The following is a 16,346-nucleotide window of genomic DNA, read 5'->3' as shown; positions in this document are numbered from 1 at the left end:
TCTCGGAGTTGGAATAAACGCTTTGATAGTGTGATCAAAGCATATGGTTTTATACAGACTTTTGGAGAAGCCTGTATTTACAAGAAAGTGAGTGGGAGCTCTGTAGCATTTCTGATATTATATGTAGATGACATATTATTAATTGGAAATGATATAGAATTTCTGGATAGCATAAAGGGATACTTGAATAAAAGTTTTTTCTATGAAAGACCTCGGTGAAGCTGCTTATATATTGGGCATCAAGGTTTATAGAGATAGATCAAGACGCTTAATTGGACTTTCACAAAGCACATACCTTGGTAAAGTTTTGAAAAAGTTCAAAATGGATCAGGCAAAGAAAGGGTTCTTGCCCGTACTACAAGGTGTGAAGTTGAGTCAAACTCAATGCCCGACCACAACAGAAGATAGAGAGAAAATGAAAGATGTTCCCTATGCTTCAGCCATAGGCTCTATCATGTATGCAATGCTGTGTACCAGACCTGACGTGTGCTTAGCAATAAGCTTGGCAGGAAGGTATCAAAGTAATCCAGGAGTGGATCACTGGACAGCGGTCAAGAACATCCTGAAATACCTGAAAAGGACTAAGGATATGTTTCTCATATATGGAGGTGACAAAGAACTAGTCGTAAATGGTTACGTCGATGCAAGCTTTGACACTAATCCGGACGATTCTAAATCGCAAACCGGATACGTGTTTTTATTAAATGGTGGAGCTGTAAGTTGGTGCATTTCTAAACAAAGCGTCGTGGCGGGATCTACATGTGAAGCGGAGTACATAGCTACTTCGGAAGCAGCAAATGAAGGAGTCTGGATGAAGGAGTTCATTTCCGATCTAGGTGTCATACCTAGTGCATCGGGACCAATGAAGATCCTCTGTGATAATACTGGTGCAATTGCCTTGGCAAAGGAATCCAGATTTCACAAGAGGACCAAGCACATCAAGAGACACTTCAATTCCATCCGGGATCAATTCCAGGTGGGAGACATAGAGATTTGCAAGATACATACGGATCTGAATGTTGCAGACCCATTGACTAAGTCTCTTCCACGAGCAAAACATGATCAGCACCAAGACTCCGTGGGTGTTATAATCATTACTGTGTAAACTAGATTATTGACTCTAGTGCAAGTGGGAGACTAAAGGAAATATGCCCTAGAGGCAATAATAAAGTTATTATTTATTTCCTCATATCATGATAAATGTTTATTATTCATGCTAGAATTGTATTAACCGGAAACATGACACATGTGTGAATACATAGACAAACATATAGTCACTAGTATGCCTCTACTTGACTAGCTCATTAATCAAAGATGGTTATGTTTCCTAACCATAGACATGTGTTGTCATTTGATTAATGGGATCATATCATTAGGAGAATGATGTGATTGACATGACCCATTCCGTTAGCCTAGCACTTGATCGTTTAGTATATTGCTATTGCTTTCTTCATGACTTATACATGTTCCTGTAACTATGAGATTATGCAACTCCCGTTTACCGGAGGAACACTTTGGGTGCTACCAAACGTCACAATGTAACTGGGTGATTATAAAGGAGTACTACAGGTGTCTCCAAAGGTACATGTTGGGTTGGCGTATTTCGAGATTAGGTTTTGTCACTCCGATTGTCGGAGAGGTATCTCTGGGCCCTCTCGGTAATGCACATCACTATAAGCCTTGCAAGCAATGTAGCTAATGAGTTAGTTACGGAATGATTGTAAGTGCATCTAGTGCCCCTTAGTGATTTTGGTGTATTGAAGACTTATAGGTTAAGGAACTAATGCGTTTGTGAGTATACACAGGTCTATAAGTCTATGAGGAGTTTGATATTTACAGAGAAAGTCGACCCCTAAAAATGAAGTTCTTCAACTGAAGACTTTGATATTGTGAAGACTTTCTGAAGACTTTGAAAGTGAAGAAATTGGTGTGACCTTGAAGACTTGGTATTCATTTGTGGAACATGAAGCGTGAAGACTTTTGTTTTCGTAGTTTCATTTTCTCCTTCTTGAGTCATAGGAAACATCGTACTGTTAAAGGGGGTCGAGGAAATACTAAGGAAAAATTTCCATGTGATGCTCAACTCAAAATCCTACACCTACCAATCCCTTCGAGTGAAGCCTTTAGAAATCTCATACAGTTCAGTCACTTTCTTCAGTGACAGAGACGAAGTTCTTCTGGTCACTGATGAATTTGTTCTGACTGAGGAGTTAGGAATTCGCCAGTGCGGATTGCCTACACAGTGAGGAACATGATAGCCCTGAGGAATTTGAGAGTCAAATTTCCGACCGTTGCTGTGCTGCGCGCCAGCTGTCCCAAAATATCTTATCCACCTAACGGTCATATCATTGAGGGGCATTTATGTCTTATCATGTCGGGCTGCTCCCTAGGCTATAAATAGCCGCCCCCTACAACCACTAGCTGGTTGGCTGCTCCGAGAGAACTCGACACTTGTCATTTGAGAGCAACCCATCCTCCGAGGACTTTGAGCGAAAATCATCAAGTGAGGAAAATCCAAAACCAAACCCCCACAAACCCAAAGTGATTGAGCATCACTGAAGAAATTGATCCTGCGTGGATCCGACGCTTATTACCTTTGAAGACTGTGCTTCTTCCAGACGGTTAGGCGTCAAGGTCTAGAGCATCCAAGAGGAATTGTGGATCGCCGAGTGACCAAGTCAATGAAGGTTTGGAAGTCACCTGAAGACTTACCACGAGTGATTGGACAAGGCCTGCGTGGTCTTAGTTCAAGGAGAATACAGTGAGGACTGGGTGTCCGGGACTGCGTGTCCTCGAGTTTAAATACTCAGCCGCTCCAACCAGACGTACAACTGAGACAGCAGTTGGAACTGGTTTACCAAATCATTCTCTTCACCAACCTAACCGGTTCTATTTCCTCAACCCTTCCATTTCCTCATTACTGTGTTGAATGTTTGTTCATATCTGTGTTTGAAGACTTTGACTGAAGACTTTCTCAATTTCCTCAGTTCAATTTCTTCAGTCTGTTTGTCTTCATCTTGTGTATCTTGTGATTACGCTTTCTGTACTCTGTGCTTGTCTTCATTTCATCATGATGACCATGCTTGTATTCCGTTATGCTTACTTCTGAGTACTTATTCCGCTGCTAGTAGTTCTTCGCTAAGGAATTTCCTCACCGGCAAATTCCTCAGTGAAGAATTCATGAAAATTGCCTATTCACCCCCCCTCTAGTCGATATAACGCACTTTCAATTGGTATCAGAGCAAGGTACTCCCTTGTTCTGTGTGATTTTGGTTTAACCGCCTGGAGTTTTAGTTATGTCGACCGCAGGTATGATCAAGGTCTCGGCTGGGTGTCCTACCTTTGATGGAACGGACTACCCCTATTGGAAAAACAAGATACGAATGCATCTCGAGGCAATTGACAACGATCTCTGGTATGTTGGGGAAAATGGTGTTCCCTCTGTCACACCCTCACTGAACGCTACCGATGTGAAGAGATTCAAGCAACTCGATTCTCAAGCGAAGAATATCATATGTGGCCATCTGAGTAAAGGACAGTATGGAAGAGTGAGTGCTTTGGAAACTGCTAAGCTTATCTGGGATAGGCTGTCCAAAGTGAATGAAGGAGTCTCAACTCAGCGCGACTCTCGAGTTGATGTTCTTCGGAATCTCTTCAACCACTTCAAAAGACTCGACAATGAGAATGTCCAACAAACCTTTGATCGCCTCACTGACATCTCAAATGAGCTTCAAGCCCTCGGTGCCACTGACATCACTGACCATGAGGTGGTGAAGAAACTGTTGAGATCACTTGATTCCTCATTTGATACTCTGGGTCTGATGATACAAGAACGGGCTGACTACAAGTCTCTTGATCCTGCCGATATCCTTGAAAGGCTAAATACTCACGAGTTCCAGCTTGCTGAAAAGAGAGATCTCTATGGTTCATGCTATGGCAAACCACATGCCCTGAAGGCCAAGGCTGTGTCTGAGTCTGAATGTGAGGATTCTGGTAGTAGCCTTGGTGATCCTGAAGAATTGAGCCAGGAGCTAGCACTGATCGTGAAGAAATTCCAGAAGTTCTCAAGGCGTGGTCGCTTTGGAAAATCCTAAAGATGCAGTGATTCCTCATCAAGTGACTATAAGAGAAGGCTGTGCAACAAATGCAAGAAACCTGGTCATTATATTCAAGATTGTCCTCAGTGGGAAAAGGAATTGAAGAAGAAGAAATACAAGGATTACAGTTCTGATGATCCGAAGAAGAAGAAGAAATCGTCAAAATCTTCATCATCAAAATCCTCGAAGTCTTCATCTCACAACTCCAAGAAGGCTCGGGCATTCATTGGAAAGGAAATGGACTCTGAAGCTGAATCTGAGGAAAATGAGGAAGAAGAGGAGTCTGAAGAATCTGAATCCGGTGTGGCGAGTCTGGCCTTCGCTACTTCTTTCGTTAGCAAGTCCATCTTCAACACCGAAGAAACTGACCCCACCGACAAGCTTGATGAAGATAATGATGACTACGCTCCCACCTATTGCTTCATGGCAAAAGGTGCAAAGGTACTCATACACCTCCTCTGAATCCAGTGAAAATGAATCTGATGATAATCTCAAGCCCAGCTACTCTAAACTTGCTAAGATTGTTGTAAAACAACAAAGGGCTTTTGAAAAGGTTCAAAGACAAAAGTGATGATATGTTGGGTGAAGAAATGGATCGCACTAAAGCCCTGACTGAAAATCTTCAGAGACTTCAGTCTAGGTTTGATAACCTTCAAAGTCATCATAACACTCTTATCTGATAATGAGAAACTTTCTTATGAATTTCTTCAAAGAAAGCAAGATCTTGAGAAGCTAAGAGTGAGTTATGAAGATCTTCAGAAGGAGCGTGATTCATTACTAGCTCAACAAATCAGCGCTTCTCAGGAAGAATTTGTTCCTCCATGCTTAAAGTGCATTGAACGAGAATCTGCTAATTCTTCACCTGAATGTTCAAATGCTTCAACTGTTACAAATTCTTCACCTGCCTCTGCTATCAATTCCTCATCTGAGGACATTGCTAGTATCACTGATGATGCAGGGCTGAAGGAATTGTACACAACAGGCATGTACAAAAGCCTCAAAGGGCATCAGATTCTTTGTGATGTACTCAAAAAGCAGATCCTCAACAAAAACCCTAGGAAAGAGGGTATTGCCTTTGAGAGGAAACTTAATGCTGATGGAACATATTGGGAGCCTGAGCAGTACCCCAAAACCTCATGGGTTGCTGCAAAGGGACCTCCAGTTGATCCATCTAACTTATCTGGCTTTACATGTGAATCTTCTCATTCTTCTGATAAGTCATTTGACTCCAACTATAAACTGTTCAAAAATCAGAATGGTGAAGTATTTGCTAGATATGTTGGGACTAACTGCAGGAACGGTTCCCCTATGAAGAAAATCTGGGTTCCCAAAAGTTATGTTGAAAGTCTTCAGGTGAATGTCCTCATGACACCACCTGGGAAGAATAGGAACCCCAGATCAAACTCTTCATATGGACCTAATTCTTCATATGGATCCAAGTCCTCACGTGGATCAAATTCCTCAAATGGATCAAAGTCCTCATATGATTATCATCGTGCTAACAACTCTGTTTCGCAGGGTAGAGCTAAGGGCTATGAATATGCACATTATTCTTCAAATCATTATGTTCATAAGTCCTCGAAGAATTTCTCTGCTTATTCATATGCTTACCCTAACCCCTCTTATGTGAAACGAAATGGTTTGGCTTCTATGCCACCATTCTTGTATGGTGCTCGCAGAGTGATGGACTCCTTGCCACCCCTTCAGATGTGGGTGGTGAAGAAAAAGAACTAATCTCTTATGCAGGGTCAGGTCTCCAGATGTGCTTTAACGTCTGAAGAATTTGCTGGTGACCTGACAAATTTGCCTGAAAGGACGCAGGCTAATCATGATGAAATGAACTTTCATTTCACACGTCCTCCTACTGCTATATCTGTTTACTGCTTGATGAAATTCATCTGATGAACTTGATATCATATTATTCATTGATGAAGCATATGAGATTGTAAGTTACACTAATTCATCTGCAGGATGATCAACCCAAAACCACTGAGTGGGTCCTCGATAGTGGATGTACAAATCACATGACTGGTGACAAGAATCTTTTGTTGGATGCTCCCTTATCACCGTCACATCTGAAGCACATCATCTTTGCTGACAAAGGCAAAAGTCAGGTATTGGGTCTTGGTAAGGTTGCGATCTCTAAGGATAAACACATGGACAAAGTCATGCTTGTTGAGTCCTTAGGATACAACCTCATGTCAGTCTCAATGCTTTGTGATCTTGATATGGTTGTTGTCTTTGGCAAGTATCGTTGTGTTGTGATTATGGAAGCTGACAATTCCAAAGTCTTCGAAGGCTTTAGGAGAGGAGACTTGTATATTGTTCATTTCTCTACAGGACCACAACCAGCCGTGTGTCTACTTGCAAAAGCTTCAGAAGGCTGGCTATGGCATCGACGACTTGGTCACGCAGGCATGAGGAATTTGCACACGCTTGCGAAGAAGAAGCATGTCATTGGCATTGAGAATGTCAAATTCCTCAAGGATCACTTATGCGGAGCCTGTGAAGCTGGAAAAATGACCAAGGCCAAGCATCCAGCGAAGACTATCATGACCACTACTCGTCCATTCGAATTGCTTCACATGGACCTCTTCGGACCTAATCATTACTCAGCAGTCACTAATGCTGCATCTCTATATGGTTTTGTCATTGTTGATGATTACTCTCGATATACATGGGTACACATTGTTACTTACAAACATGAAGTGCAGGAAGTCTTCAAATGATTTTCCTCGAGGGCTTCAACCAACTTTGGTGTGAAGATCAAGCACATCAGGAGTGACAATGGAACTGAGTTCAATAATTCCGGTCTTGATGAATATCTTGATGAACTTGGTATTACTCATGAGTTATCTGCTCCTTATACTCCTCAGCAGAATGGCGTCATGGAGCGCAAGAACAGAAATCTTGTTGAGATGGCTCGCACTATGCTTGATGAATACAAAACGCCTCATCATTTTTGGATTGATGCAATTGATACTGCGTGCCACATCATCAACAGAGTATATCTTCACAAATTCTTCAACAAGACGGCCTATGAACTCCTCACTGACAAGAAATCCAATGTGAGTTATTTCAAAGTCTTCGGTGCAAAATGTTGGATTAGAGATCCTCACCACAATTCTAAATTTGCACCGAAAGCACATGAAGGTTTTATGCTTGGTTACGGAAAGGACCCGCACACCTACAAAGTCTTCAACAAAGCTCTTCACAAGGTTGTTGAAACTATAGATGTGCGGTTCGATGAAATTAATGGCTCGCAAAGAGAGCACCTACCTTTTGTGTTAGATGAACCAGCACCTGAGGATTCTATCAAGTTCAAGGCAACTGAGGATGTCATTCCTACTGAAGAACTTGCTGAAGAATTCATTCCAGTACGTGAAGAACGTCGAGCTGATGCACCTGAAGATAATGCTGAAGAAAATGGTGCTGAAGAAAATGCTGATCAAATTCCTCAGCGACAGCCAGCTCATCCCCGCGTTGCAAAAGAAGTACAAGTTGACAAGATCATCGATGACATTGAAGCGCCAGGTCCTCTCACACGCTCAAAAGCTTCACATTTATCTAACTTTTGTGGGCACTATGCTTTTGTCTCTATCACAGAGCCCACTAAGGTAGATGAAGCATTTCTGGAGCCGGAGTGGATTCAGGCTATGCAAGAAGAATTACATCAGTTCGAGCTCAAAAATGTCTGGGAACTGGTCAAACGTCCAGATCCTTGCAAGCATAATATCATTGGCACAGAGTGGATCTACCGCAACAAGCAAGATGAAAATGGCCTTGTGGTCTTCAAATTCGTCAACAGCGCAATGGCATATTCATATCTCGGGAGAAATACCTCAAAGATGTACTGAGGAAATTCGGCATGCAAGATTGCAAAGGCATCAAAATTCCTATGCCCACAAATGGCCATCTATGCACTGATGAAAATGGTATTGACTTCGATCACAAGGTATACCGCTCCATGATTGGTTCTTTACTGTACTTATGTGCATCTAGGACAGATATAATGCTTAGTGTTTGCATGTGTGCCCGATTTCAAGCTGCACCGAAGGAATCACACCATAAGGCTGTGAAGCATATTCTTTGATATCTAGCTCACACCAACACTAGGATTATGGTACCCCAAGGGCTCTGCTTTTGATCTCATTGGATATTCTCACTCTGACTATGCTGGTGATCGTGTGGACCGCAAGTCAACTTCTGGCACTTGTCATTTCCTCGGACGATCTTTGGTCTGTTAGTCCTCGAAGAAATAGAACTGCGTATCACTGTCCACTGCGGAAGCTGAATACATTGCTGCTGGCTCTTGCTGTGTTCAACTGCTTTGGATGAAGCAAACACTCAAGGACTATGGCATCAACGTGAAGAATGTGCCTCTCCTCTGCGACAATGAGAGTGCCATCAAGATTGCTCACAACCCAGTTCAGCACTCAAAGACAAAGCACATTCAAATTCGTCATCATTTTCTTCGTGATCATGTGTTGAAGGGCGACATCTCCATCGAGCACGTGAAGACTGAAGAACAGCTAGCTGATATCTTCACTAAGCCCTTGGATGAGAAGAGATTTAGCAAGTTGCGCTATGAGCTAAATATCTTAGAATCTTCGAATGTTCTTTGAAAAGGACACGCATCCTAACACTTATGCAAAATTGATGACTTAGATGTGCAACACATGAAGAAACATTTTTCTTTAATCAATGAAGAATAACACTCTAAGTGTGAAGAAATTAATGAAGAATTTGATTCTCAGAACCCTACGACAATTGTACGCGGTGTATGAAATCATCATTCTTATACGGTGGGTCACGCCACCACAAAAAGTTGAAAATCTTCAATTTGAGTTTTTCCTCAGTTTTGAAATTCTTCAGTTTTTCAAATTCTTCAACTTTTTCAAAATCTTCACTGTTTCCTTCGTTTTTCTTCATTGGCTATATAAATATATATAAGTTTATGTCCTCTACAGCATTCACTTATAGCTAATTCTTCAAGTTGCTTCTTCTGCTAAGTGAATGTGATCGGACCCTTCCCCCTCTATGCCATACTCAACCCAATCTATTCACAAATTCTTCATGTGCGTTTTATTTGAAACTCGTTCGAAATCTTCACTGATTCCGTGTCAGCTGAAGAAATTGCGAACGAAACTTTAAAACAAATCTTATCCAAATTTTCGGTTTTGTCGCACAAACTGTTCCGCATCCCACGATGCATTATTATATTCACCCACGATCTTACACGATCTCATCTACACAGTGCGTGGGTGACACCTGTCGCGTGAAGGAGAAAGGGCAGGGGCACGTTCGTCCTAAATCTTCGGGCGAACAGATTTTTCACCGTGTCTATAAATACCCCTCTCCCTTTCCTCACTTCATTTACTCCGCTCGACCGTTCTCTCTCTCGCTCGAGCTCCTCAAACCCTAGCGCCGCCGCTACTCCATCATCGCCGGTGAGGAAGAGCTCCGTTGCCTCGACCTCGTCGCCGTCGTACTCGCGCCGACCGCGGAAATCTTCACTCCGCCGCCGCCGTAGTTGTCTTCCTCCGCCGAGTTAGGGCAAGGAAGATCTAACCTGACGAACTTCCCATCTGTTCTTCTCAGTTCGTCGTGTTCTTCACTTCGGGTAATTAAAAGTTACTTTTATTACTCGCCTTGATTCTCAAGCCTTCCTGAAAATCTTCAAAGGTGTTTATTCTTCAAATCTTCACACATATAAACACCTCACACATTGTATGTTCTTGATCCATTTCTCTAAGCAATCATTTTCTTCAAGATTCCTCAATTGAGTGGATCTTCGATCTGTACAACTCTGGAACCTAAGACAAGAACGCTTAGTGAAATTCCTCAAGGTTTATCTGGTCAAAGTCCTCAAAACTTGTCTTTTCGAAAAACCTTCTGAGAACGCATATGACCTCTTCAAATTCCTCGCACCTACACTCTGTTCACAGGTACTCATGTCCGCTGCTGAATCACTAGGTTCTCATCAACTTAACTCATTTGCAGCGTTCCTCGAAGAAAAACTGCATACTTCTTCAGAGTGTTCAATTGTTCAAATTCCTCATCTGAAGAATATGGCAGATGGTAAGAGACCGCAGAAAGGAGGAAAGAAGCCTGTGGTCATGACTGCTTTCGAGATTCCTGATGAAATTTATGCTGACTATTGCACACCTGATGAAGCAAAATTTGGCAAAGAAAACAAAAATCAGCGCAAGGTGCGCATTCAGAAGATTGAACGGAGATGGGCAAGGGAATGGAGGGAATACAGATATGTGACTCCAAAGTACATGAAGAAATTCGCCCTCAATCCTCCATGCCCAAGAGCTCCATTGGCACCTGGCCAAGTAGCTGACCCCACAAGCATCAAACGTGGTGAGGACTTTTCTGAAGAATGGGCTAAGCGCCAAGCTAAATTGGCAAGACAAGCCAAGGAGGCAGTGAAGAAATTCAATGAGGATTCTGCCACTGCTACTGCTACTGAGGCCTCGGTCAAACTGAGGAAATCCATGCCAAAGAAGCCTGCTCGTAAGCCAAGTGCTTCACCAACAGCACCCTCACGGCCAAGTTCCTCAGCAATGCCCTCACGGCAAATTCCTCGCACTGCCACAGCTCCACCAAAGTCCTCAACAGCTCCTTCAAAGTCCTCAGCTCCTGTGCATCTGGCTACATGTCAAAGGACTGTTGGTTTCTCGATTGCCTCTGGTGTTTCAGCAAGTTCCTCAGCTGCACCAATTTCATCATCCGGCCCCACACTGTTGAAGACCAAAGTAACAGCTGGATGAGGTCCTCAGCCAAATCCAAAGAAGAAACAGGTTGCATTCCATGTGCCTTCTGACGATGAAGCTTCTGATGATGAACTTGCAGAAATCATCAGAGACAGACAGGTGAAGGCCGCTAGAGCCAAAGGCACATCTGTGCCACTGCTGTTGGATCCGAGGAAAATCCTCGATTACATTGATCTCTGGCACAAGGATCCGAACACACCAATGCCTGATTTTCATATGACTCCTGGATAGAATCATATGTTGTCCCATTTCATCACTGAAGAGAAATGGAAGTTTGAGAAGGCAAGAGAGATCAAGAAATCTCAATACAGAAAGGAGAAGCTCCCGAAGAAAAACGTTGTCAGAATGACACCTGAGGAACTTCTCCAGGCTCAGTCTGAAATTCAAGCCCTCAGCAAAGACTTTGATGCCTACTATGCTGATTGGCAAGGAGCCAAAGTGAGATTCGTCAACCTGACGAAGAAAATGACATCTGTTGCAGCCTCATCGCAACAAGAAAACCCTCAGGCTGCAGACTCTGCTCAGCCTGCTGAAGAACATGCCAGCACCGCTGATGACTTTCAGCCTGCTGAAGAAAATGTAAGTTCCAGGGCTGATGACTCCATTTCAGCCGCTGAAGAAATTGCCAGGGCATCCACTAGTGGTGCGCCTGAAAAAATTGAGGAGATCAGGGCAACTGCATCAGTTGCGCCTGAGGAAAATCAACCAAATTCCTCAGCTCCTCCCGCGCCTACACCAACTCCAATTCTTCCTTCTGCCTATGAGGTGAAGAAGACCAAGGCTGCAGAGCGAGCTGCAGTGAAGAAAAGGAAGGCATCAGCTGCGTCAAATTCTTCGGCTACGAAGAGAATGAAGCCAATGACCAGCTCCTTTGAAAATCCTATTGATGCTGTTCCAATTTCCTGCATGTCATCGAAGGAAATCGTTCCTTTTGGAGAAGACTATAAGATCCCAAGCGGATCTGATGAAGAAAATCATTCTGCTGCTTCGTCAGAGCAGATTGATGAAGAAATTGAAGTGGACGCAATCCCTTCAACGCCAATCATTTCCTCACCTATGCCTCAGTTCACAGCTGAAGAGGCTGGTGTTGAGGAAATTGAAAATGAAAATGAAGATGTGGATATTGGATGCACCACTCCTATGATGAATGATGACTTTTGGGAAAGTCAGCATCCCAATACTCCTCTGTTCACACCTATCCAACAAATTCCTCAGTCCCCGGCAACAACAGTTCAGATGGGCTCTGAAGAAACTCATCCCCCTCCATTTGTTCATGAAGATATTCCAGCCGCTAGTGCTGAAGAACCTGCTGCTGCTGATCCCCAAGCTGCACAAGAAGAGGAACCAGAAATTCCTCAGCCTGAAGAACCTGAGCTCGCGATTCCTGAGATAGTAATGCAACTCATCGACACCCCTCTGCCAAAGCCAAAGGATCCGTTCTCAAGCAAACAAAAGTTCAAGGCTGAAGCTTTCTTTGCCGAGCACGTATTCTTCACAGACTATAATCCCTATGACTCTGCTCGCATAAGGAAGAGGCATTTCTGGACTGCTAGTCAAGCCAACTTCTATTCCTCAGTGCTGTTTGACAAGGACAAAATCTTCGATCATGAACATATTCCTCATGTGGATATGGAATCTCTGCCATGCTTCGAGCCAGTCCTCAGTGTTCTTCACGATGCAGGATTACTCAATTTCTGCACTAACATCTGTGATTGGAATGAAGAACTCATTCTTCAATTCTATACAACTTTGCACATCACCGGAGACGCTGATGACGTGAACTCATGGGTGTTGGACTGGATGTCTGAAAACACTCACTACAAGGCACCAGCAACTGAATTGCTTCGTGTCCTTCCTCTCAGTCCTCCACTTCATGGTGCTCGGTGCATCTACAATGAACCAGAACTGTCAGATCACTATATGCAAGTACTGATGAAGCCTTTGAAGCCAAGGCAGGCCCCACGAACCAAATTCCTCGTCAAGGAATTACTCTATGTGCCTCGGACTGTCTATCGAATTCTGACGAAGACAATGAGTCCTATCAAAGGCCATGACTCAAATGATGAAGAAGTCGTTGGCATCATGAAGAATATGCTCTTCAACATCATTCATGGCGTTCCAGTCAACTTCCATGATTTCTTCATGAGGACTCTGGCCAATATTGCTATGTCACCATTCGAGCTGAAGCCCTATGCTCCTTGGATTATGAGATTCATCAGGGCAAGATCTTCACTGAATTACAAAGCTGACACTCTGAACCACGGTAGCTACTTGCCTCCCATTGAAGTCCTCAAACGGACAGTTTCATCAGCTGATGATAAAGGCAAGGCTGCTGGTGTGATCGATGAAGGCATTCGTCCATTGGATGGTCAATTTCGCAAGGCTGCATCTTACTCTACCAATGACGATTCTGCCACACATGACTCTGCCGCAAATACCTCAGCCAAGCAAAATCCTCAAGCCACAGCTCCCAGGGTGATGACTGATCGTGAGTTACTCCTCAGTCTTCATCAGAAGGTTGATCGCAATCATAACTGGATAAAGCGTCAGTTTGGTTCAATTATTCACAACATGACCTCAACACACAATGCAGTGAAGAAAAACCAATACTACCTCCATGAAACCTTCAACCGTACCTGGGCTGTTCTCTCTCATGTCTACAGCGCTGCAGATCTGAAGAAAATGGGTCTCAAGGAAGAATTTGACTGGTCTGCACCTCCACCGAAGAAATTCAAGAAGGTCAAAGTTCCTTCCTTGGTGGCCAGCTCCTATTCTTCATCACACGAGACTGATGAGTATGAAGATTTGGACGACACTGCAGCAGGCCCTGCTACAACAAACAACCCCAACAACGCTGGCGCTCCTCCATCAACTTGATATTCTTCAGGGGCGTTAGTCCTCAGTTTCGATCCTTTTGGTCATTTGATGACAAAGGGGGAGAAATCTGAGTTAGTCTTCAAGCGGGTTTATATTAAGGGCATTTTTTTAAGTTACAACTCTCGTTCTTCAGAAACTTTTATTTGGATCGAGTTGTATCTTAAACCCGATGGTGCGCTGATACTTTTGTTGCGTTATGCTTTGCATGCTTATTCCTCGTTAATGACATTGCACGCATGCTGAATCTCATCAGGCACCATATTTCATCATGCATTTCAAATTCTTCATATTATATATCAAATGCGTGTATGAATTACAAGATATAGGGGGAGATCTCAATGATTTAACTCTTCAAGTGTGCATTGCCTCAAAAGCAAATTCCTCACTATGCACATCTTCAGGGGGAGTTCTACTATATCTTGTAATCAAATTCCTCAATATCAGTGTATACACTTCATATGTTTATCCCCGTTGAAAACTTAACCTATGTTGTCATCAATCACCAAAAAGGAGGAGATTGTAAGTGCATCTAGTGCCCCTTAGTGATTTTGGTGTATTGAAGACATATAGGTTAAGGGACTAATACGTTTGTGAGTATACACATGTCTATAAGTCTATGAGGAGTTTGATATTTACAGAGAAAGTTGACCCCTAAAAATGAAGTTCTTCAACTGAAGACTTTGATATTCTGAAGACTTTTTGAAGACTTTGAAAGTGAAGAAATTGGTGTGACCTTGAAGACTTGGTATTCATTTGTGGAACATGAAGCGTGAAGACTTTTGTTTTCGTAGTTTCATTTTCTCTTTCTTGAGTCATAGGAAACACCGTACTGTTAAAGGGGGTCGAGGAAATACTAAGGAAAAATTTCCATGTGATGCTCAACTCAAAATCCTACACCTATCAATCCCTTCGAGTGAAGCCTTTGGAAATCTCATACAGTTCGGTCACTTTCTTCAGTGACAGAGACGAAGTTCTTTTGGTCACTGATGAATTTGTTCTGACTGAGGAGTTAGGAATTCGCCACTGCGGATTGCCTACACAGTGAGGAACATGATAGCCCTGAGGAATTTGAGAGTCAAATTTCCGACCGTTGCTGTGCTGCGCGCCAGCTGTCCCAAAATATCTTATCCACCTAACGGTCATATCATTGAGGGGCATTTATGTCTTATCATGTCGGGCTGCTCCCTAGGCTATAAATAGCCGCCCCCTACAACCACTAGCTGGTTGGCTGCTCCGAGAGAACTCGACACTTGTCATTTGAGAGCAACCCATCCTCCGAGGACTTTGAGCGAAAATCATCAAGTGAGGAAAATCCAAAACCAAACCCCCACAAACCCAAAGTGATTGAGCATCACTAAAGAAATTGATCCTGCGTGGATCCGACGCTTGTTACATTTGAAGACTGTGCTTCTTCTAGACGGTTAGGCGTCAAGGTCTAGAGCATCCAAGAGGAATTGTGGATCGCCGAGTGACCAAGTCTGTGAAGGTTTGGAAGTCACCTGAAGACTTACCACGAGTGATTGGACGAGGCCTGCGTGGTCTTAGTTCAAGGAGAATACGGTGAGGACTGGGTGTCCTGAGTTGCGGCTCAGTGACTGGGTGTCCGGGACTGCGTGTCCTCGAGTTTAAATACTCAGCCGCTCCAACCAGACGTACAACTGAGACAGCAGTTGGAACTGGTTTACCAAATCATTGTCTTCACCAACCTAACCGGTTCTGTTTCCTCAACCCTTCCATTTCCTCATTACTGTGTTGAATGTTTGTTCATATCTATGTTTGAAGACTTTGACTGAAGACTTTCTCAATTTCCTCAGTTCAATTTCTTCAGTCTGTTTGTCTTCATCTTGTGTATCCTGTGATTACGCTTTCTGTACTCTATGCTTGTCTTCATTTCATCATGATGACCATGCTTGTATTCCGTTATGCTTACTTCTGAGTACTTATTCCGCTGCTAGTAGTTCTTCGCTAAGGAATTTCCTCACCGGCAAATTCCTCAGTGAAGAATTCATGAAAATCGCCTATTCACCCCCCCTCTAGTCGATATAACGCACTTTCAATGATGCATTATGTAACGAGTAAAGAGACTTGCCGGTAACGAGATTGAACTAGGTATTGGATACCGATGATCGAATCTCGGGCAAGTAACATACCGATGACAAAGGGAACAACGTATGTTGTTATGCAGTTTGACCGATAAAGATCTTCGTAGAATATGTAGGAGCCAATATGGGCATCCAGGTTCCGCTATTGGTTATTGACCGAGAATAGTTCGAGGTCATGTCTACATAGTTCTCGAACCCGTAGGGTCCGCACGCTTAACGTTACGATGACAGTTTTATTATGAGTTTATAAGTTTTGATGTACCGAAGTTTGTTCGGAGTCCCGGATGTGATCACGGACATGACGAGGAGTCTCTAAATGGTCGAGACATAAAGATTGATATATTGGAAGCTTATGTTTGGACATGGAAGTGTTCCGGGTGAAATCGGCATTTTACCGGAGTACCGGGAGGTTACCGGAACCCCCCGGTGACCTAATGGGCCTTAGTGGGCCTAGTGGAGGAAGAGGAGAAGGGGCCAAGGGGCAGCCG

Source organism: Triticum dicoccoides, chromosome 1B (assembly GCF_002162155.2).
Source record: "Triticum dicoccoides isolate Atlit2015 ecotype Zavitan chromosome 1B, WEW_v2.0, whole genome shotgun sequence".
Lineage (NCBI taxonomy): Eukaryota > Viridiplantae > Streptophyta > Magnoliopsida > Poales > Poaceae > Triticum > Triticum dicoccoides.
The sequence above is the reverse complement of the archived record's forward strand: the minus strand, read 5'-3'. Positions refer to the sequence as shown.